The sequence below is a fragment of the Hyla sarda genome, chromosome 8 (genome assembly GCF_029499605.1).
Source record: "Hyla sarda isolate aHylSar1 chromosome 8, aHylSar1.hap1, whole genome shotgun sequence".
NCBI lineage: Eukaryota > Metazoa > Chordata > Amphibia > Anura > Hylidae > Hyla > Hyla sarda.
In genome coordinates this window covers 29,500,845-29,522,060 of record NC_079196.1, presented here as the reverse complement: position 1 = coordinate 29,522,060, position 21,216 = coordinate 29,500,845, and the positions used below count along the sequence as shown (strand labels likewise).

At 42.1% G+C, this 21,216-nt stretch overlaps 1 long non-coding RNA gene across 1 annotated transcript; it reads left to right on the top strand.

Annotated features, from left to right (window-relative positions):
* The first annotated feature begins 1,561 nt into the window (after nucleotides 1-1,561).
* LOC130284937 (uncharacterized) lies at nucleotides 1,562-12,753 on the top strand. Its single transcript, XR_008847193.1, has 3 exons — nucleotides 1,562-1,619; nucleotides 9,987-10,031; nucleotides 12,671-12,753. It is a non-coding gene; the product is annotated as an uncharacterized LOC130284937 (long non-coding RNA).
* Nucleotides 12,754-21,216: the final 8,463 nt, after the last annotated feature.

Sequence of the window (21,216 nt, the reverse complement as noted above, 5' to 3'; positions counted from 1 at the left end):
CAAACAAAATATTAGCATTTTTGGGTCCAAGGCCAGAAAACTTCCAAGATCTCAATCCCAATGAGAACCTCTGCCCAATCCTCAAAAAGTATGTGGACAAACAAAAATACAGAAATTGTGATGTTTGGCCCAGAAGCTGATATCCAGCATGTCAAGGTGAACTGCAGAAGTCATGAAAAGGGGGAAGAAGGGTCAACAATGGAAATACTGAGTCTTTACGCAAACGTGATGTATTTGTCAATTAACATTTAATATCCTAAGAAATGTTTATAATTGTACTTCATTCAAACATCTTACTAAAAGATCTAACAACATTGAAGTAGGAAACTTTGTTAAAAATTGAAACTGGTGTCAGAATTTTGGTATTAGATGAGCAGACTTCTGTCCTATGCCAGCACCAATCAAGTAGATTAGCAGTCAATTAAAGGTGCTATCAAGCTAATACAACTTACCCCCTATGCACAGGGTAAGGGGATAGGTTATTGATTGTGGGGGGGTCTAACTGCCATGACCCCCGACAATCTCCAGAACGGGTCTATTTTACCATCTGAGACAAACTAGTCTTAATAGTGATGGGCCACTCAGCCAATCACCAGCTGCAGCAACATCCCGCCTTGGCAGGGGATTGGCAGAGCGGACCGTCACTGCCAAGATCAGTTAATCTCATAAGGTGGGGGTGAGAGAGCATAGAGGTAAGAGACGAGGACTTTTCCGGAGATCACAGGGGTCCCAGCGGTCAAACCCCCCTATGGATAGGGGATACGTTTTATTAACCTGATAAACCCTTTAAGAAGCCTATTATACAGCTTCCTTACAAGAAACAGATGTATCATATGCACTGTATGTGGAGGATACACTATGACGTTAAATCCAGCTTGATATTGTCGATGACTGTAGATTGCTTATACAGAACTAATGCAATTCATGGCTCACTCTTACTGGTGGATACCTAGAGATATATTACTTAAAAGGGGGTGCTCTATGATGAGTTACTTGAATCTAAGGGGCCCTTATATTGGTCTTTTTTGGGGGTCCTCTGCTGTTTATGTTGCCCTTTCTCCTCCATTTGCATGCATTATTACAAGGCTTCCTTTGAAGTCAGTGCATATCCTTGAAATACATAGATTCATCACATGTTAATTACTATTAATATGAAAATCAACTGGAATCCTCCTTACAATAGAATGAATGAGATCTCAATGCACATATCTCCTTTATAGAGAAGTGTAAAGATGTCAGGCCCTACTCCCTTGCATTAATGGTCGAGACACTTCTCCTCCATTTCCCATTTATTTGCCCATTTAGAACAATTTAGTGATTTTTGTTTTAGTGAATTGCAGGTTTTAAACATTCACTTACAGGTTTATTTCTGTGCACAGTACAGATGATCTCATGAATTATTAGCGAGAGTATTAAAGTAAAATGTGTCTGTGTTCACCGGTTTGCAAAATCTTCCTCCTGCTTGTGTTACGAAAATTATGGAGGACAATCTTGCTCTGTATGTTTCATGTCTTCCTCATTTTTTAATGTAAATTTATATCTTTAGTTATAGGTCCACAGCCCCACAGAGCCCATTACTCCTGCTAAACAGGTGTGCCAAAGCATCCAAAGCTAAAGAAGTAAGAATCGATTCAAAATATCTTTAAAAACCTGTATAGTTTTGTTGGAATAACCCATTAGAGAGCTATGTAATATTAGTGCTGTCACTTCTGTTTTGAGCCCCTGAGAGTCTCCTCCATGATATACAGGTATTTCTAATTCTCAATCTCAGAAAGCAGGACCAGAGCTGGCTTGCACATACACCATTTTGCACACACAGGCACTTCCTTCCCCTTACTTCTCTGCCCAATCAGATCACATCACAGCACCTTCTCCCGACAGCACTGGAACAAACATTGCTGGGCTGATGATTTACACAGTACAGTGCTATAGATAGCATGTGTAGGGAGAAGGGGTTACTAATGCACTGGGTTTGCAAGGTGCTATGTGAGCAGAAAGGAAAGAAACACCAGCAGCATGAAAAGGGATACACTAAGCACTGAACTGCTGTTAATTAAGACAAGCTTGCAGACTGAAGAGGAGTGGGAGATCGCAATCATGAGGCAGCACTGTGTACATACAGTAGACAACTGCCCAGGCATTTAGAAATTGAGAGGAAAGACTTTTACCTTTTATTCACAGTGTAAGGCAGACAGGCTTACCGATTGCAGATAAGGCTCCTTTCACACTATGAAATGCATGCACTATTTCTCCCGCTACTATCTCCCATCGGTTATGAATGACGGGCGAGAATGGGTTAAAACGTGTATTAGAACAATCCCATAGACTATAATGGGATTTACTAACGTAAGTTAGGGCTCTTCTAATGGCCATTTTACCCCGCGATCGCCCGCGATTTTATAACGGTGTTATACAATGGGTCCTTTTCATAGTGTGAAAGGAGCCTAACACAGTAAAGCTCTCTCTTGGTCACCTCTCTTACCAAATCGCTTTACCCCCTGATTACTTTGTTTGATGGGGCTGCCAGCTCCAGAAGAGTCCTGGTTGTTCCAAACCTCTTCCATTAAAGAATTACAGAGGCCACTGCGCCCTTGAGAACCTTTTCCAGATCTGTGTCTCCATAAAATCCTGTCTCTAAGCTCTACAGGCCGTTCTTTCCATCTTGTGGCTTGGATTTTGCTGCTAAATGCATTGTCAGCAGTTGAGCCCTTATATAGACAGGGCTGTGTCTTTCCAAATCCTGTCCAATCATGTGAATTTACCCCAGGTGACTCCAGTCAAGGCGTGGAAACAGCTCAGAGATGATCAAGAGAAGTGGGAGCAGTCAGAACTAAATTTCATGTGTCCTATCAAAAGATTAGAACACTTTTCCATGCATAATGTTTGTATTTTTTTTTTTTAACTTTAAATTAGTTATAGTTATTTGAGCACCGAATTATAGTATTAGGTACTGTAATGTATAGTATATTTTTGTGCAGTGCATGATGGTGGCAGTACTATGTAGTATTGGGCAGATTCAGGCAATCTTAAAAAAGTGTTATGAAAACCACCCAGTTGGCACTTTTACAGTATTTTACACTACAGAAGGGACCATACCCACACAGGTCAGTTAAAGCTGGCAGTTCACACACCATGAAAGAGGTACTCCAGTGCTCTAAACATTTAGTTCCAGACGCTGGGTGCGGGCTGCGGGGGTTGTGATGGCACGGCCCTGCCCTGCCCCTAATAACACCATACCATGACCCCTCAATGCACGTCTAAGGGCGGGGGCGTGGCAGCCGCCAGGCTATTCCCATAGACTTGCATTGAAGGGGCAGTAGAGTACCCCTTTAAGGGTTAATTCTTAAACTGCAATATACATGAACTTCCAGTATGTTAAATTTTAAGCCTATTCACACACTTCTCCCTACATGCGCACTTCTGCTTCCCATCACCACTTTGGGGCTCGTCCCATCATTAATAATAGAGATTCCTTTTTATCTTAAAATATTGCTAATTATTAAAGTTTTAAATTAAAGATCACAGTCAGAGACATTAGGGTTTTCACATGAAAGACAAATATGCATTGGGGGCTATTACTGTAAGTTCACTGAATACACCCAATACATGAACTGAATATTCTGGTCAGGAAAATTATATGATAATATTGTGAAGAAGAAAAAAAAAAAACTTGATCCAGAACTGGCAACTGTATAGAGGAGATAGGTGGGCCGCATAGCAATGCCCCCACTACACCGAAACTCCCTCTACTATAAAGTGACACTAGAAAAAGGATCCTAACCCCTGGACAACAAGGTAGTGAACCAGGGTCACTCTGTCCATGAAGGGAGTTTAACTTCTTGCCTCGATGGTGCCCTGCTAAGACCATACCTCCCAACCGCCTTTTAAGTGATGTCCCGCCGTCCCAGAACAGCCCCCACATGTCCCGCATGTCGCGCTTGGTGGGAAGTTTGACAGGGTGAATAGTCATTGACTCCTCACCCTGTCAATCACTCTTGTGCCCTTGGTTACCGAAAGCCAGCAGACACAAGAGACTGAACACTTACTCTGCGATCCAGAGGATCCGGCACATGAGTGACATAATCAGATTCCGGAGCACAGAGGAAGAGGAAAGAAGAGGACATATTGAGGGAGCCACAGGAGCTGATGGGGAAGAAGACCAAAGACCCGCAGGAGGTAAGTATGTAGAGGTTTAAGGGGGAGGGGTGCTGCTGCCAAATATGGGGGAAATGAAACTTCTGCTGCCTACTATAGGGGAACTGCTGCTGCCTACTATGGGGGACACTGCTGCCTAATATGGGAGGGACACTGCTGCCTAATATAGGGGTGCTGCTGCCTTATATGGCGGAAACTGCTGCCTACTATGGGGGTACTGCAGCCTACTAAGGGGAAAATTCTGCCTACTATGGGGAAGCTGCCGCCTACTATGGGGATGCTTGTGCCTACTATGGGGCTAATGGCGCCTAATATGGGGGAAATCCAGCCTACTATGGGGGAAATCTGCTGCCTACTATGGGTGTATAGCCACCCACTATGGGAGTACTGCCGCATTTTGCCTAATATGGGGGGCACTGCCGCCTACTGCAGGGGAAACACAGCCTACTATGGGGAAAACTGCTGCCTACTATGAGGGTATTGCTGCCTACTATGGGGGAAACTGCCTCCTACTCTGGGTGAATTGCAACCTACTATGGGCGAATCTACCACCTACTATGGGGGGAATCTGCCACCTACTATGGGGGAACTGCCACCTACTATGGGGGGAATCTGCTGTATACTATTGGGGAAAATTTGCCGCCTACTAAGGGGAGAATATGCCACCTACTATGGGGAGGGGGGATTTACTGCCTAATATGTGGGGGACATCTGCTGCCTACCTAATGTGGGGGACTTCTGCTGTCTACCTAATGTAGGGGACTTTTGCTGCCTACCTAATGGTGAGGTCTTCTGCTACCTACCTAATATGGGGGTCTTCTGCTGCCTTCCTAATGTGGGGAACATCTGCTGCTACCCATTCTACTAAGAGGGGGGATTATGACAATTTGGGGGAATTATAGTTATTGGAAAACTAAAATGTTTTCCCTGCCATGTTCTCCAGAGATGAGTCATAGCCGGAAGAAATCATCATGGTGTCTGAGCTGGAGAAGAGAAAGGAAAATGAAGGACACTTATCAGAGAAGACGTCACTTGATATAACTGTATGTAATTACTAATATGGTCTGTAGTGGGTGGTAATGATGGGGGTTGTTGTCAGTCACCTGATATAACTGTATGTAATCTCTTATATGGTCTGTAGTGGTGATGATGGGGGTTGTTGTCAGTCACCTGATATAACTGCATGTAATCACTTATATGGTCTGTAGTGGTGATGATGGGGGTTGTTGTCAGTCACCTGATATAACTGCATGTACTCTCTTATGCGGTCTGTAGTGGTAATGATGGGGGTTGCTGTCAGTCTGTCAGTATGCAAGGTCTTCCTAAACTTAGGTGACAGACTGACATTACAAAAAATAAGGTTGCAGCAGCACTCTTGGTCAAAAAATTGAGGCGATTAGCACACTTTTTGATCAAAATGTGTCCCCCATCCACCACGCGGAGGTGGCCTCACTTCGTATGGGACCCTAACACGTTCATTCCACACACCTCTGTTGGGCATTCTAATCACAGGATCCACTATCAATTAACAGGGAGGTGTGCACGGCTAAAGAGGGTGCCACTCCCTAACTTGCAAAGCAAAAAAAAAGAAAAATAGCCATCACAACTACCTAATACGTCAATACACGCTGCTATACGTCTATACAAAAAAAGAAGGTTGCAGCAACCTTCTTTTTGTGTTCTTTGTATTTGCCCCCGCACCATGCACCTGCATATTAGGTAGTTGTGTTGGCTATTTATTTATTTTTATTTTTTAGACTGACAACATTATTGCTGTTAAAGAGGTACTCCCATTCTGCAGGTGAAGGCGTGGTCACGGCGTAACTGAGAGCATGGTTAGGGCATGACTGAGGGTGTGGTTAAGGCGTGACTGGGGGTGTGGTTAGGGCGTGACTGAGGGTGTGGTTAGGGCAAAAGCTGGTAGTCTTGCACACACTTATGCCTTTGGAATTATTGGATATTTCGGTTTTGTAGTGGGTTTTGCCACAAATTGCTGCAAAATCCACCACATAACCGCCACGTGCAATAATTAAGAAGGCATAAGTGTGTGCAGTAGAGGCCTGAAGGACCTGACAGAGGAGTCATATGACCCTCAGGTCCTCAATCTAGGAGTGTGGAGCGACATCAGCATGGCTACAGAGGGGAAGGGGGGAGACTGTGAGAGATGTGTGTGTATGCCAGTGGTGTGTGTGTGTGTCAGTTGTATGTTTGTGTCTGCTTCAGGGGTGAGCGAGTATATATGTGTGTCAGGGGTGAGCGAGTATATATGTGTGTCAGGGGTGAGTGAGTTTATGTGTGTGTCAGGGGTGAGTGAGTTTATGTGTGTGTCAGGGGTGAGTGAGTTTATGTGTGTGTCAGGGGTGAGTGAGTTTATGTGTGTGTCAGGGGTGAGTGTATGTGTCAGGGGTGAGTGAGTTTATGTGTGTGTCGGGGTGAGTGAGTGTATGTGTCAGAGGTGAGTGAGTTTATGTGTGTGTCAGGGTGAGTGAGTGTATGTGAATGTCAGGGGTGAGTGATTTTATGTGTATGTCAGGGTAAGTGTATGTGTGTGTATGTCAGTGCTATCTGTGTGTGTACATGTGTGTGTCTTATGGGTGAGTGAGTGTATGTGTGTGTGTGTGTGTATATCAGTGCTATGTGTGTGTGTGTGTTATGGGTGAGTGAGTGTATGTGTGTGTGTGTGTGTATATCAGTGCTATCTGTGTGTGTACATGTGTGTGTGTGTGTTATGGGTGAGTGAGTGTATGTGTGTGTGTATATCAGTACTATCTGTGTGTGTACATGTGTGTGTGTGTGTTATGGGTGAGTGAGTGTATGTGTGTGTGTATATCAGTGCTATCTGTGTGTGTACATGTGTGTGTGTGTTATGGGTGAGTGAGTGTATGTGTGTGTGTATATCAGTGCTATCTGTGTGTGTACATGTGTGTGTGTGTTATGGGTGAGTGAGTGTATGTGTGTGTGTGTGTATATCAGTGCTATCTGTGTGTGTACATGTGTGTGTGTGTTATGGTGAGTGAGTGTATGTGTGTGTGTATATCAGTACTATCTGTGTGTGTACATGTGTGTGTGTGTTATGGGTGAGTGAGTGTATGTGTGTGTGTATATCAGTACTATCTGTGTGTGTACATGTGTGTGTGTGTGTGTGTGTGTTATGGGTGAGTGAGTGTATGTGTGTGTCAATAGTGGGTGGGGTGTATACGAGTTGAGTGAGCGTATGTATCCATAAATGTCAGTAGTGAGTGTATGTGTGTCAGGGTTGAGTGAGTGAGCTTATATGTGTATGTCAGTGGTGTCTGTGAGTGTGTTAGGGTTGAGTGAGTGTATGTGTGTGTGAGAGAGTTGGTTCTTCCACAGTAAACATTGCGACCACTTGGGCCATTATTTAGCCATTTTTCTGTTGCATTGCCCCCCTGTGTGATACTCGTCCTGGATGCATGAAAAAGACAGAAGATCAGGGGAACCATACGGAGGCCTACAGAGTATTCAGGGGAACGGGGCTAGGTAAGTATAGATTTTTTTCTATTATTTCACCACCTCCAGTTAGATATAAATATTTAACAAAATGCTGGATAATCTCTTTAATCTTTTCCCCTGGTGGTCCCATAGACAACCCAATCCAACATTGGCCAGTCAATATTCATATAGAGCAGTGGTCTCCAAACTGTGGTCCTCCAGCTGCTGCAAAACTACAACTCCCAACCGTTGGGTGTACGGGCATGCTGGGAGTTGTAGTTTAGCAACAGCTGAAGGGCAACAGTTTGAAGATCATTAAGAAGGCATAAGTGTGTGCAGTAGAGGCCTGAAGGACCTGACAGAGGAGTCATATGACCCTCAGGTCCTCAATCTAGGAGTGTGGAGCGACATCAGCATGGCTACAGAGGGGAAGGGGGGAGACTGTGAGAGATGTGTGTGTATGCCAGTGGTGTGTGTGTGTGTCAGTTGTATGTTTGTGTCTGCTTCAGGGGTGAGCGAGTATATATGTGTGTCAGGGGTGAGCGAGTATATATGTGTGTCAGGGGTGAGTGAGTTTATGTGTGTGTCAGGGGTGAGTGAGTTTATGTGTGTGTCAGGGGTGAGTGAGTTTATGTGTGTGTCAGGGGTGAGTGAGTTTATGTGTGTGTCAGGGGTGAGTGTATGTGTCAGGGGTGAGTGAGTTTATGTGTGTGTCGGGGTGAGTGAGTGTATGTGTCAGAGGTGAGTGAGTTTATGTGTGTGTCAGGGTGAGTGAGTGTATGTGAATGTCAGGGGTGAGTGATTTTATGTGTATGTCAGGGTAAGTGTATGTGTGTGTATGTCAGTGCTATCTGTGTGTGTACATGTGTGTGTCTTATGGGTGAGTGAGTGTATGTGTGTGTGTGTGTGTATATCAGTGCTATGTGTGTGTGTGTGTTATGGGTGAGTGAGTGTATGTGTGTGTGTGTGTGTATATCAGTGCTATCTGTGTGTGTACATGTGTGTGTGTGTGTTATGGGTGAGTGAGTGTATGTGTGTGTGTATATCAGTACTATCTGTGTGTGTACATGTGTGTGTGTGTGTTATGGGTGAGTGAGTGTATGTGTGTGTGTATATCAGTGCTATCTGTGTGTGTACATGTGTGTGTGTGTTATGGGTGAGTGAGTGTATGTGTGTGTGTGTATATCAGTGCTATCTGTGTGTGTACATGTGTGTGTGTGTTATGGGTGAGTGAGTGTATGTGTGTGTGTGTGTATATCAGTGCTATCTGTGTGTGTACATGTGTGTGTGTGTTATGGTGAGTGAGTGTATGTGTGTGTGTATATCAGTACTATCTGTGTGTGTACATGTGTGTGTGTGTTATGGGTGAGTGAGTGTATGTGTGTGTGTATATCAGTACTATCTGTGTGTGTACATGTGTGTGTGTGTGTGTGTGTGTGTTATGGGTGAGTGAGTGTATGTGTGTGTCAATAGTGGGTGGGGTGTATACGAGTTGAGTGAGCGTATGTATCCATAAATGTCAGTAGTGAGTGTATGTGTGTCAGGGTTGAGTGAGTGAGCTTATATGTGTATGTCAGTGGTGTCTGTGAGTGTGTTAGGGTTGAGTGAGTGTATGTGTGTGTGAGAGAGTTGGTTCTTCCACAGTAAACATTGCGACCACTTGGGCCATTATTTAGCCATTTTTCTGTTGCATTGCCCCCCTGTGTGATACTCGTCCTGGATGCATGAAAAAGACAGAAGATCAGGGGAACCATACGGAGGCCTACAGAGTATTCAGGGGAACGGGGCTAGGTAAGTATAGATTTTTTTCTATTATTTCACCACCTCCAGTTAGATATAAATATTTAACAAAATGCTGGATAATCTCTTTAATCTTTTCCCCTGGTGGTCCCATAGACAACCCAATCCAACATTGGCCAGTCAATATTCATATAGAGCAGTGGTCTCCAAACTGTGGTCCTCCAGCTGCTGCAAAACTACAACTCCCAACCGTTGGGTGTACGGGCATGCTGGGAGTTGTAGTTTAGCAACAGCTGAAGGGCAACAGTTTGAAGATCATTGTTACTTTGCAAAAATATTTTCTTTACAAACAAAAATTATCAAAAAAATAAATATCAACTTATTACTGCCCACTTTACAAATAATGTCGGCGGCACCGAAATATGTGACTATTCCTGGAAGCGGCCAATTTAAGCCAGATATTTTCTGCAATAATTAGCTCCACATTATTGGATCATGCTTCTTCTATAAAGTCATTAAAAACTTAAATGAAGTGTTCTAGTAACATGCTGTCCTCTCTCCGTGTTGGTCTTGGTCGCTTTTGACTTTGCAAAATCCTATAAAAGTGCTTAATTTTTTAAAACTTTTTTTCTCCACAGAGAAACAGTTGCGAGCGAGTTGAACCGGAGGGCAGTCCTAAAGCAGTTAAGTAATTAAAGAGGGGGAAAAAAAGTCAGTGACAGCTATAGCAAAAGGCCCCGGACGGAACCCGGCTCCATTGAGCTGGATTAATGACAGCGAGCATCCAGTACCAACCATTAGCATGTGATCATTAATTATAATACTCTGTCAATAGGATCCGCGACCTTCTTACGTTTGGGGGCATTTGTCTAAATTACATGCAAAATGTGCCGCAATGTCATCTTCCACTATGCACGGGGCTCCCATTTATTCCTTCTAATGAAGGCGTAAAAGTTTCCTAATAGTACATGGCCGGTGATGACAAACACATTGAAGAATACAATTGGCTTCATCATTAAGCAGGATTCGATAAACAGTAAAAACAAAAAACAAAAAAATTTATAAAAAAAACCCTCAAACAAAAACAAAAAAACTTATAATAATAAAACTAAAGGAGTGATACCCATCCTCCCCTGATCCCTTTCAGCTGCTGTTCAAACAGTTCCGATCCCAGCTCATCACCGCTTCTTCTTCGTTCATCATCTCTACAGGAACTTCTCCACTCAGCCAATCACTGGCCACAACAGGGTCCCCCCTTCCTGTGGGGACAATGTATCATAAGAACAAAGAAGAAACGGTGACTGAGGGGATCACTCTAGTGATAGAAATTTATCCCCTATTCACAGGGTTGGTCTGACCACTGGGACCCCCCACTATCTCTAATAGGGCCCAATTCTCCTCAGTGAACACTTCAGGCTCCAACTATCTATCTATCTATCTATCTCATATCTATCTATCGATCTCTCTCATATCTATCTATCTATCTATCTCATATCTATCTATCTATCTCATATCTATCTCATATCTATCTATCTCATATCTTTCTATCTCATATCTATCTATCTATCTCCTATTTATATATCTATCTATCCCATATCTATCTATCTATCTAGACAAAGAATAAGTCAGCCAGCACTTTAGTTGATACCAAACTATTATATGGACCTGGCCTACAGGTGCACGCTACTAGGCTAGATATACAGCAACAGAAGAATGCAGCAGCACACTGCCAGCACAAGGATATAGGTGCAACATGAAAATGCAGTTAAAACATGGAGAGCTATACAGCTATGGTGTAATAGATGCAAATGTGAAACTATGAAATAGTGAGGCACTTAGCTCGCAAATTTGTCTCCGCCGGCGGTCAAATAGCTTGGACCGTCCCACCGCGATAAGGTAGCCTCCTGGGACGGACCCTACACTGTGAATATGCCTCTGTGTGAACAGTTCAGTAAGCATGGCAGGGTCTGGAACATCCAAGACACCTTATATACACCTGATAGAGGTGGGTGGGGTGCAAGGCCAACATGGAGGTAGCCCCTCCCCCGTATGTGCAATACAGACAAAGAATAAGTCAGCCAGCACTTTAGTTGATACCAAACTATTATATGGACCTGGCCTACAGGTGCACGCTACTAGGCTAGATATACAGCAACAGAAGAATGCAGCAGCACACTGCCAGCACACTGACCGCCGGCGGAGACAAATTTGCGAGCTAAGTGCCTCACTATTTCATAGTTTCACATTTTCATCTATTACACCATAGCTGTATAGCTCTCCATGTTTTAACTGCATATTCATGTTGCACCTACATCCTTGTGCTGGCAGTGTGCTGCTGTATTCTTCTGTTGCTGTATCTATCTATCTATCTATCTCATATCTATCTGATATCTTTCTATCTATCTCATATCTATCTATCTCATATCTATCTATCGCAATCTCATATCTATCTATCTATCTATCTCATATCTATCTATCTATTTCATATCTATCTATCTATCTCATATCTATCTCATATCTATCTATCTCATATCTATCTATCTATTTCATATCTATCTATCTATCTATCTCCTATCTATCTATCTATCTCATATCTATATATCTATTTCATATCTATCTATCTATCTATCTATAAAGAAATAATGTTTGCAGCACTCAAACAAGATTATGGTGAAAAAAAGTGTAGCTTTATTCCATCCAAAGAAAGTGACGTTTCAGCTGAAACGTCGCTTTCTTTGGATGGAATAAAGCTGCACTTTTTTTCACCATAATCTTGTTTGAGTGCTGCAAACATTTTTTCTTTATATCTTGAAAAGTCCTGGACCAAGACTGTTTGGCTTGCTGGCACCTACACCTATGCATCTTGGTAGTGCTGTTTCTTAACATTGGATTTCTATCTATCTATCTATCTATTCCATATCTATCTATCTATCTCATATCTATCTCATATCTATCTATCTATATCATATCTATCTATCTCATATCTATCTATCATCTTTCCATTTATTATCTATCTATCTATAAAACAGTAGGAAAGCAGCACGTCCTTGAAGCAGACTTGGTTTGGTTTCTTCGTGCACCATCCTTCTCTGCCCATATGCTTTAAGGACGTGCTGCTGTCCTACAGTTTTATTGATGGTCTATAAGCGTGCACTCCATACTTATTTGCTGTAACATGGACTTGGATAAAATGGCGACTGGTATGTCATCTTCTGCTATTAGAATCCAATGAGTGTCTTTTCATACACTGACGAGGAAATATTGCGGATCCTAGGGAGTGTGTCGGAGGATGCAACATTTCTAAATACTCCTTCGATTATAGATATCCAGAGGAATTCTGAATTCGCTACAAAGAAAATATTGAATCTACAACTCCATCTTACCATGCTGGCGGAATATGATAAGGTACAGAGGATCCTTAGGGGTCTGAGATCTCAACCTAAGGACAATGCTTACGTTAATGACATGGAATATCGTAAAAGATCTGAAGCAATCTCGAATAAATATGCTATGAATCTAATGTTGCTCCAAATGGAGTTCCTACAACAGGATATAGCGAAAGTTAAAGGGGTACTCCACCCCTAGACATCTTATCCCCTATCCTTTGGATAGGGAATAAGATGTCTGATCACGGGGGTCCCGCCGCTGGGCTTACGGAACCGCTGGAGGTCCTCAGGCTAATACCATCCCGACCGTGGGGACGAAAGATCGTGACGTCACGACTCCGCCCCGTGTGACGTCACACCCACCCCCCTCAATGCAAGTCTATGGGAGGGGGCGTGAAAGCTGGCACGCCCCCTCCCATAGACTTGCATTAAGGGGGCGGGTGTGACGTCACATGGGGCGGAGTCGTGACCTCACGATCTTACGTTCCCATGGTCAGGATGGTATTAGCCTAGAAACCATTTGGCCCATCTAGTCTGCCCAATAATCTGAATCCTATCAATAGTCCCTGGCCCTATCTTATATGAAGGATAGCCTTATGCTTATCCCATGCATGCTTAAACTCCTTCACTGTATTTGCAGCGACCACTTCTGCAGGAAGGCTATTCCATGCATCCACTACTCTCTCAGTAAAGTAATACTTCCTGATATTACTGCAGAAACCTTTGGCCCTCTAATTTAAAACAATGTCCTCTTGTGGTAGGTTTTCTTCTTTTAAATCTCCTCTCTTCCTTTACCGTGTTGATTCCCTTTATGTATTTATAAGTCTCTATCATATCCCCTCTGCCTCTTCTTTCTTCTATACATGTTAAGGTCCTTTAACCTTTCCTGGTAAGTTTTATCCTGCAGTCCATGTACTAGTTTAGTATCTTCTCTGAACTCTCTCTAGAGTATCTATATCCTTTTGGAGATACAGTCTCCAGTACTGCGCACAATACTCCAAGTGAGGTCTCACCAGTGTTCTGTACAGCGGCATGAGCACTTCTCTCTTTCTACTGCTTATACCTCTCCCTATACATCCAAGCATTCTGCTAGCATTTCCTGCTGCTCTATTACATTGTCTTCCTACCTTTAAGTCTTCTGAAATAATTACTCCTAAATCCCTCTCCTCAGATACTGAGGTCAGGGCAGTGTCAAATAATCTATATTCTGCCTGAGGGTTTTTATGCCCCAGGTGCATTATCTTGCACTTATCCACATTAAATTTCAGTTGCCAGAGTTCTGATCATTCTTCTAGTTTGCTGATCCGCCTGAGGGCCTCCAGTGGTTCCGGAAGCCGTTACAGGTGAGTGCCGCATGGTAGAATGCTGGAGTCCCCAGCAGCGGGACCCCCGCGATCAGACATCTTATCCCCTATCCTTTGGATAGGGGTAAGATGTCTAGGGGTGGAGTACCCCTTTAAGCAATCTGTGATGCAATTGGAGTCTACTTTGAAGGATAACTTATCCAAAATGTACTATGAGAGTACCCTTAATAAACAAAATGAGTTTTTGACCAAATTAAGGAGTGACTTGGAGGGCGTAAAAAACACATATGGCATCGTGACCTGCAAGACTACACATTAGGCGAGATTTATAACTGGGGATCCCCATTTACTAACTTTAGGAGGAACAGAAGGGGCAAAATTCCCTTGGAGGATACTGTACCATCAAAAAAACAATATTCAAGATAGAGACCAAAGAAAGACAGAGGGTGACATAGAATCACTGGCTTTTTTAGGGGTTCGAGAACCCCAAGGGGACGCCGCCAGCGGAGTGGCAGAAAACATGGCCGCAGGTACAAAAACCCCGAGCAGAAAACAAACAGAGACCCCACAGAACAAAGTGCCCAGACAGAAGTGAACAATACTGTGGTGAACATTTCTTCTAGAGAACTTTCTACTGATCAACTGAAACTTTTACAAAAAGGTTTTGTCCAATTTAATGGACTGGTTCCAACTGGACTTTTCACAGTTTGCAGGTAAACTTAAAGTGTGGTTTTCTTCTAGGTATGTGTCTGTCATACCTACTGCAAATGCCTCTGTTTTTTTCTTCATCTGTTTCTAGTGAAAGAAAAACTATGAAGCTACAGGACTTAGAACTTAAAAATGTAAGTGACTTTTTACCTGATATTGAAACTTATTCCATTGATGCCTATTCAGAATGTGTTAAAAGGGAATTTTCTAAACTCAAAAATAAATGTGCACGGTTGAAATATCTGAACATGACATGCAAAGATATGGATGCCCTTACTGCACTTGTCCGTGACCGCGAGCGCATCATCAAGCCAGCCGACAAGGGTGTGCGGTCGTGGTCATAGACAAATGTCAGTTTATTAGAGAGGTTGAAAGACAATTACATGATGTTATGGTTTGTGAATGCCTCCCAAGAGATCCAAAAAGTGAAATAGAAAGTAAGATCAAAACAGTTTTGGACAGGGGTCTAAGTACTGGGCTCATTGATGAGGATGTACATATGTATCTAATTGTTCTGTTTCCAGTGACAACACAATTATATGTTTTGCCTTAAATCCATGAAGATCGTGTCAATCAACCAGCTTGCCCCATTGTGTCCGGGAGGAATTCATTGACCTCCGGAATATGCATTTTTCTGGACAAACTTTTGCAGTCAACACTAGGTTGTATATTAGAGACACTTCAGACTTCTTGGACAAAAAATTGCAACAATACAGATACCAGATGAAGCAATTATTGCTTCCTTTGATGTGGTTAGCCTCTACACCTCCATACAACACCATGGGGGGTGTAGAGGCAGTGACTAGGAGTTTACGTTACGTCCATTTTTCTAAGGAAAAAATTGATTTTGTCATCTCATTATTAATTCTAGTATTGGAGAACAATTATTTTCTCTTTAATGACAAGTTCTATATACAAAAACGGGGCACCGCAATGGGTAGCAACATAGCACCTACATGCTAATATCTTTATGGCTAATTTTGAAGACCTGTTTTTCTATGTATCCCACCACTCCAGTAAAATACTGGGGGGGTGGAGGTACATAGACGGTATTTTTTTTTTATTGGACTGGATATGTAACAGACTTGTCGTTTCAGGAAACATTCAATAGTAGGGTCACAGGCATCAGCTTCAATTTGAACTATTCCACAGAGTCAGTGAGTTTCTTGGATGTCCTGGTGACTGTAGAAAATGGACAACTGACAACACACCTTTTTACAAAAAAGACAGACAGGAATACACTTCTGAGGTATGACAGCTGCCACCCGAGACCTATGGGGAACTCCTAGCCCTATAGCCAGATGCTTAGGGCAAGGAGGATCATGGATTCACCTGACAAATTAGACAGGGCCCTGAACAAAATGGTTTCTAACTTCAAACAATGGGGTTACCCTGATAATCTTATACAGAGACAGAACTGTAGGATTGTATCAGGTGACACTGACAATAGGGCGAAGCAGGAGAGACGGAGTTTGACAAATGAGAAACATATAGCCTTTGTCAGCACAAATAATGATTTATCTCCAGACATTGGCAGAGTTCTGCGTACACATTGGCATCTACTGAGTGGGCATGATAATATCCCTGCATTTACTTCCCCCCTTTAATGTCCTATAGGAGAGCTGTCAGCTTGAAGGACAAATTAGTGAATGCGGATATTTCGTTGAAAACTGGTAGGACACAATGGTACATCACCACACAGAAAAAAGGTAGCTACCCATGCAGGTCGTGCATTAATTGTAAATTCATGAACAAGGGAGAGAACTTTATACATCCAACCACTAATGTCACTTATCCAATTAAACATTACTTAACCTGCAACTTCTCTTATGTGATTTACATATTATGGTGTCCATGTGGTCTCCTCTATATGGGGGAGACCACATGGGACATGAAAACAAGAAAACAAGACTTAACCAGCACAGGTATACTATTAGAAAAAAGAAAAAAAAAAGACAACTGATCTACCAGTGACATTTTGATGATAAGGGACATACTGTACGGGGGGGTGGGGGGCGACCGACAGGGTATTCTCAAAAGACGAGAACTGAATGAGATCTTTGTTCTTAATCCTCTGAATCCAAATGGACTAAATGTGGAATTTAAGGTATTGCCGAGAGTGATGGGAAGATAAGGATTCTCTGGTTCAGCCTGGATTTATGATTTGTACATGTTAGTGTATTCAGTCCAAAATCTGAATTAAGTAATCATGGTATATGATTCTGATTATATTTCTGTTTTTCTCTCTTTTTTTTTTTTTTTTTTTTTTAACAGTGGCTTCATGGGATGAGCCTGCACTCACCAGACTGTGATTTAGCTTTTTTGTCATAAATATATTTTATTTATTTATTTTTCTTTCTCTATCAGTTTATTGAATTTGTAAATTTTTTATTTTTTTTTTTGATTTTTTATTTTATTATTTTTTTTCACATTTTTTTTTCATTTCTACATTTTTATGGTCTCCCAGAAGTAATTGCAATACACTAGTGCCCAGTAATATGGTGTCAGACTGAGAGGGTCAGGATTTGAGAGGAAGTAGGTCCGCGATCCAACGGGCTGCCCATCTATTTGATGGGACTCTAGGTGGGTATGCGACCATGAGGATTTAATCCTGACATATGAAGTGCCAGGTTTCCGGTCTTGTATACTCACCTCATCCATGTGCTATTAGCCAATTTATAGGTTCACTAGTGTGGATTTAGTGAGAACATGCCATGAATATGAGACTTTGTAGAGACCTTTATTTTTATTTATTTTATTTGGTTAATTTTATTAATTTAATTTAATTAATTTCATTTATTCATTTCATGTATTTATTTCATTCATTTTATTCATTTCATTCATTATTGTGCTGTGTTTTACTCCATGTGCCCTATTTACCCTGTTGTAAGATGGCCAAGCTATATTTAGGCCTCTTGTGCCCGTGCACAGAGGCAGAGTCAGTTTGGCTTTACCATTTAGTGTTGCCTTAAAAAAAATTAGGTATTTAGCTTACCATTTGACCAAATCTCATATCTATCTATCTATCTATATCTTTCCCTCTATTATCTATCTCTCTCATATCTATCTATCTATCTATCTCCTATATATCTATCTATCTCATATCTATCTATTTATCTCATATCTATCTGTCTGTCTATCTATATATCTCATATCTTTCTATCTCATATCTATCTATCTCATATCTCTCTATCTATCTATTTATCTAGCAACAGGAGAATACAGCAGCACACTGCTAGCACAAAGATATAGATGAAACATGAGTATATAGATAAAACATGAGAATATAGATAGAACATGAAAAGCTATACAGCTGTAGTGTAGTGCAATAAATGATTTTTTTTTCATTTATTGCACTACAGTTGTATAGCTTTTCATGTTCTATCTATATACTCATGTTTTATCTATATACTCATGTTTCATCTATATCTTTGTGCTAGCAGTGTGCTGCTGTATTCTCCTGTTGCTGTCTATTTAGCCCAGCAGCCTGCACCTGCAAGCCAGGTCTTTACAATAGTTTGGAATCAATAGTGCTGGCCAACTTATTCTTTGGTTGTATCTATTTATCTATCTATCTCATATCTATATATCTATCTCATATCTATCTCATATTTATCTCATATCTATCGATCTACCTCTAATCCCCTCTGCCTATGTGCCTGTCAGCTATAACCCTATAATATTATCCTGGCATGTAGCCCTTTCTCTCTCTCTTATAAATATAAACCAGTAGATGCCCGTGAGTCCACTCTGATAGTCGTCCAGGCATTTCCAAACATTCAAAGGGTTGGGAAGGATCTGTCAGATTCCAGAGATTTAAGGAGATGTGTAGGAGGATCTAAATCAGGAAATGCTGGAGAAAAATGGAGGAGCCGGTAATTAACCTAAGTCCCTTTCTATTCTTATCACCAATCTGTTCAACCTATTTTAAGTGAAGAAGGAGAGACAACCTCACTATTAATACTCCATCTCTAACAAAATATTTTGTGACCTACAGTAGATGGGTTTTTCTCCTCTGATGACCCTATAAATCCTGAGGAGTAGAATGTGTTGTGCTATAACAGCAAAATACTTTGTTGCTAGGAAATACTATTACAGCTCCTACTACTACATCTACTACTCTTTTAGGAAGAACATCATAGGGTCAAAGCAGCATGTTGCATGTTAGGGTCCATAAAATTAACATACGTATTCTGCACATATTGTGATAAAAAAAATTGTTTAATAATCCCATACAATCTAATTCAATAAGATTTGGGCCAAAGCCCAGAGTAAAAAAATAATAAAAAATTAAAATAAAAAAAAGCATAATCTATCTCCAGCTCTTGTGTTTGATCATGGGGGGTCTGACCGATGGGATCCCCAGCGATCTCCTGCATGGCACACCGACTCTCTCCAGGAATCGAGCATTTTGTGACAGATTTTCTTTAAGTATTTTACAGCCCTAATTACATGATAAATGAATTGCCTAAATTCTGCTGTGTAAACCCGCCCTTAGGCTATGTTATCCAAAGGATAGGGGATAAGATGCCTGATCGCGGGAGTCCCGCTGCTGGGGACCCCCATGATCTTGCACGCAGCACCCCAGTTAAAATCAGTCCCTGGAGCATGTTCGCTCCGGGTCTGATTACTGGCGACCATGGGGCAGGCGGCATGTGATGTCACGCCTCCGCCCTTGTGTGACGTCACGCTCCGCCCCTCAATGCAAGCCTACGGGAGGGGGCGTGAGCTGAATATCAGGTTTGAGATTCTACAGGCAGACATTTCCGACACTGTGGCTGCCAGCATATGGCAGTGGTGAGACCACATGGGAATGCCCCCTCTGATAGACAGCTATGCATTCTGTGGGAATTTTGGCCCTTGTATGAGCAGCATGATGACATTTATTAAATTTGACTTTGGCTTATGACAACTTACCTGTTTGCCCTCTGATTTGTCCTCTCTACGAATTTTCTCAAGAGTGGTCCTTTGTCTCACTTTGAGGTCGGAGAACCTCTTTTGTAGTTGTCTTGGCGTATGATAGTTGCCAAATTTCTTCACCATTTTCGGGGACAGGCGCTCCAGGATATGTCTTCCTTTTATATGACCTGATAAATCCTGGGGCATCATACATTTTCAGATCCAAAAACTCAACCAGGTACATCAGTTCCTCATGCTCAAATGCTGGGGCTCAGTTTTGGATGCTCTTGTCACCTTAAAAAATATGTAAATAAAATGCATAGCCAAACCATATCTAACAGTCTCAAAAACATTAACAAGCAGACAAGAAAAATAAAAATATGTTTTTCAAAAACAAAAAATGTCTGACCACAGTGCTCTCTGCTGACACTGTGGTCAGACAGAAAGGAAATTCAAAAAGAAAAGAATAGTAGTATACAGCAGCTGATAAGTAATGCTTTTTTATTTCAAGTTACGTTACCTGTTTAGCTTGTGTCCATTTTTTTTTTTATTACATTTTTGGGCCAAGAGTAAACCTTTAATGAAAATTTCTAAAATATTTGTAAGGGTTTTACATGCATTCTGTGGACAATTTATATAAACCTGTGCATAGGCAAAGCTGCCCATAGCAACCAATCAGATTGCTTATTTCAGTTTTCAGAGTCCTTGTTTGTAATGTAAAATGTGATCTGATTGGTTGCTATAGGCAACTTGACAACTTTCGCTCTGCACAGGTTTTTAGAAATTCCACCCATTTTAAACCATCCCATATTTTCAAAAATTTTGAGTCTATTCATTATTGTTTGGTTGTGCCATTAATGTCGGCTGTCATGCCCCCTCCCATAGACTTGCACTGAGGGGGCGGGCGTGACATCATGAGGGGGCAGGGCTATGACATCATGAGCTCCCGGCTCCAGCGTTCGGAACAGTTTTTTCCAAACGCTGAGCAGCGGAGTACCCCTTTAACCCCCATACCTCAATCCTCAAACTCCAGCAGAACACAATTACAACTATGCACATAAAAGAACAAAATCAAACAAAATCTATGATTGAAAAGGACATTTGGATTACTAAATTAAGAGTCGATTCGGATGTTTAGACATTTCAGGAGGAGCACTACTATATAATCCAAAGACGGCATGTAAAATAATTACTGCACGCTGCATGCTCACAATATTGCGCAGCCGCAGACATTTAATTTGGAAGAAGAATTGGCTGAAGACTTGAGAGAGGAGTTTTCCACTGGTGAAGAAAATGGGAGATAATGATGGTCAAATGTTAAAGGGGTACTCCAGTGCTTAAACATCTTATCCCCTATCCAAAGGATAGGGGATAAGATGCCTGATCGCGGGAGTCCCGCCGCTGGGGACCCCCGTGATCATGCACGCGGCACCCCGTTTGTAATCAGTGCCCGGAGCGTGTTCGCTCCGGGACTGATTATTAGCGGCAGCAGGGCCGGCGGCGTGTGACGTCACACCTCCACCCCCGTGTGACGTCACACCTCCACCCCCGTGTGACGTCACACCCCGCCC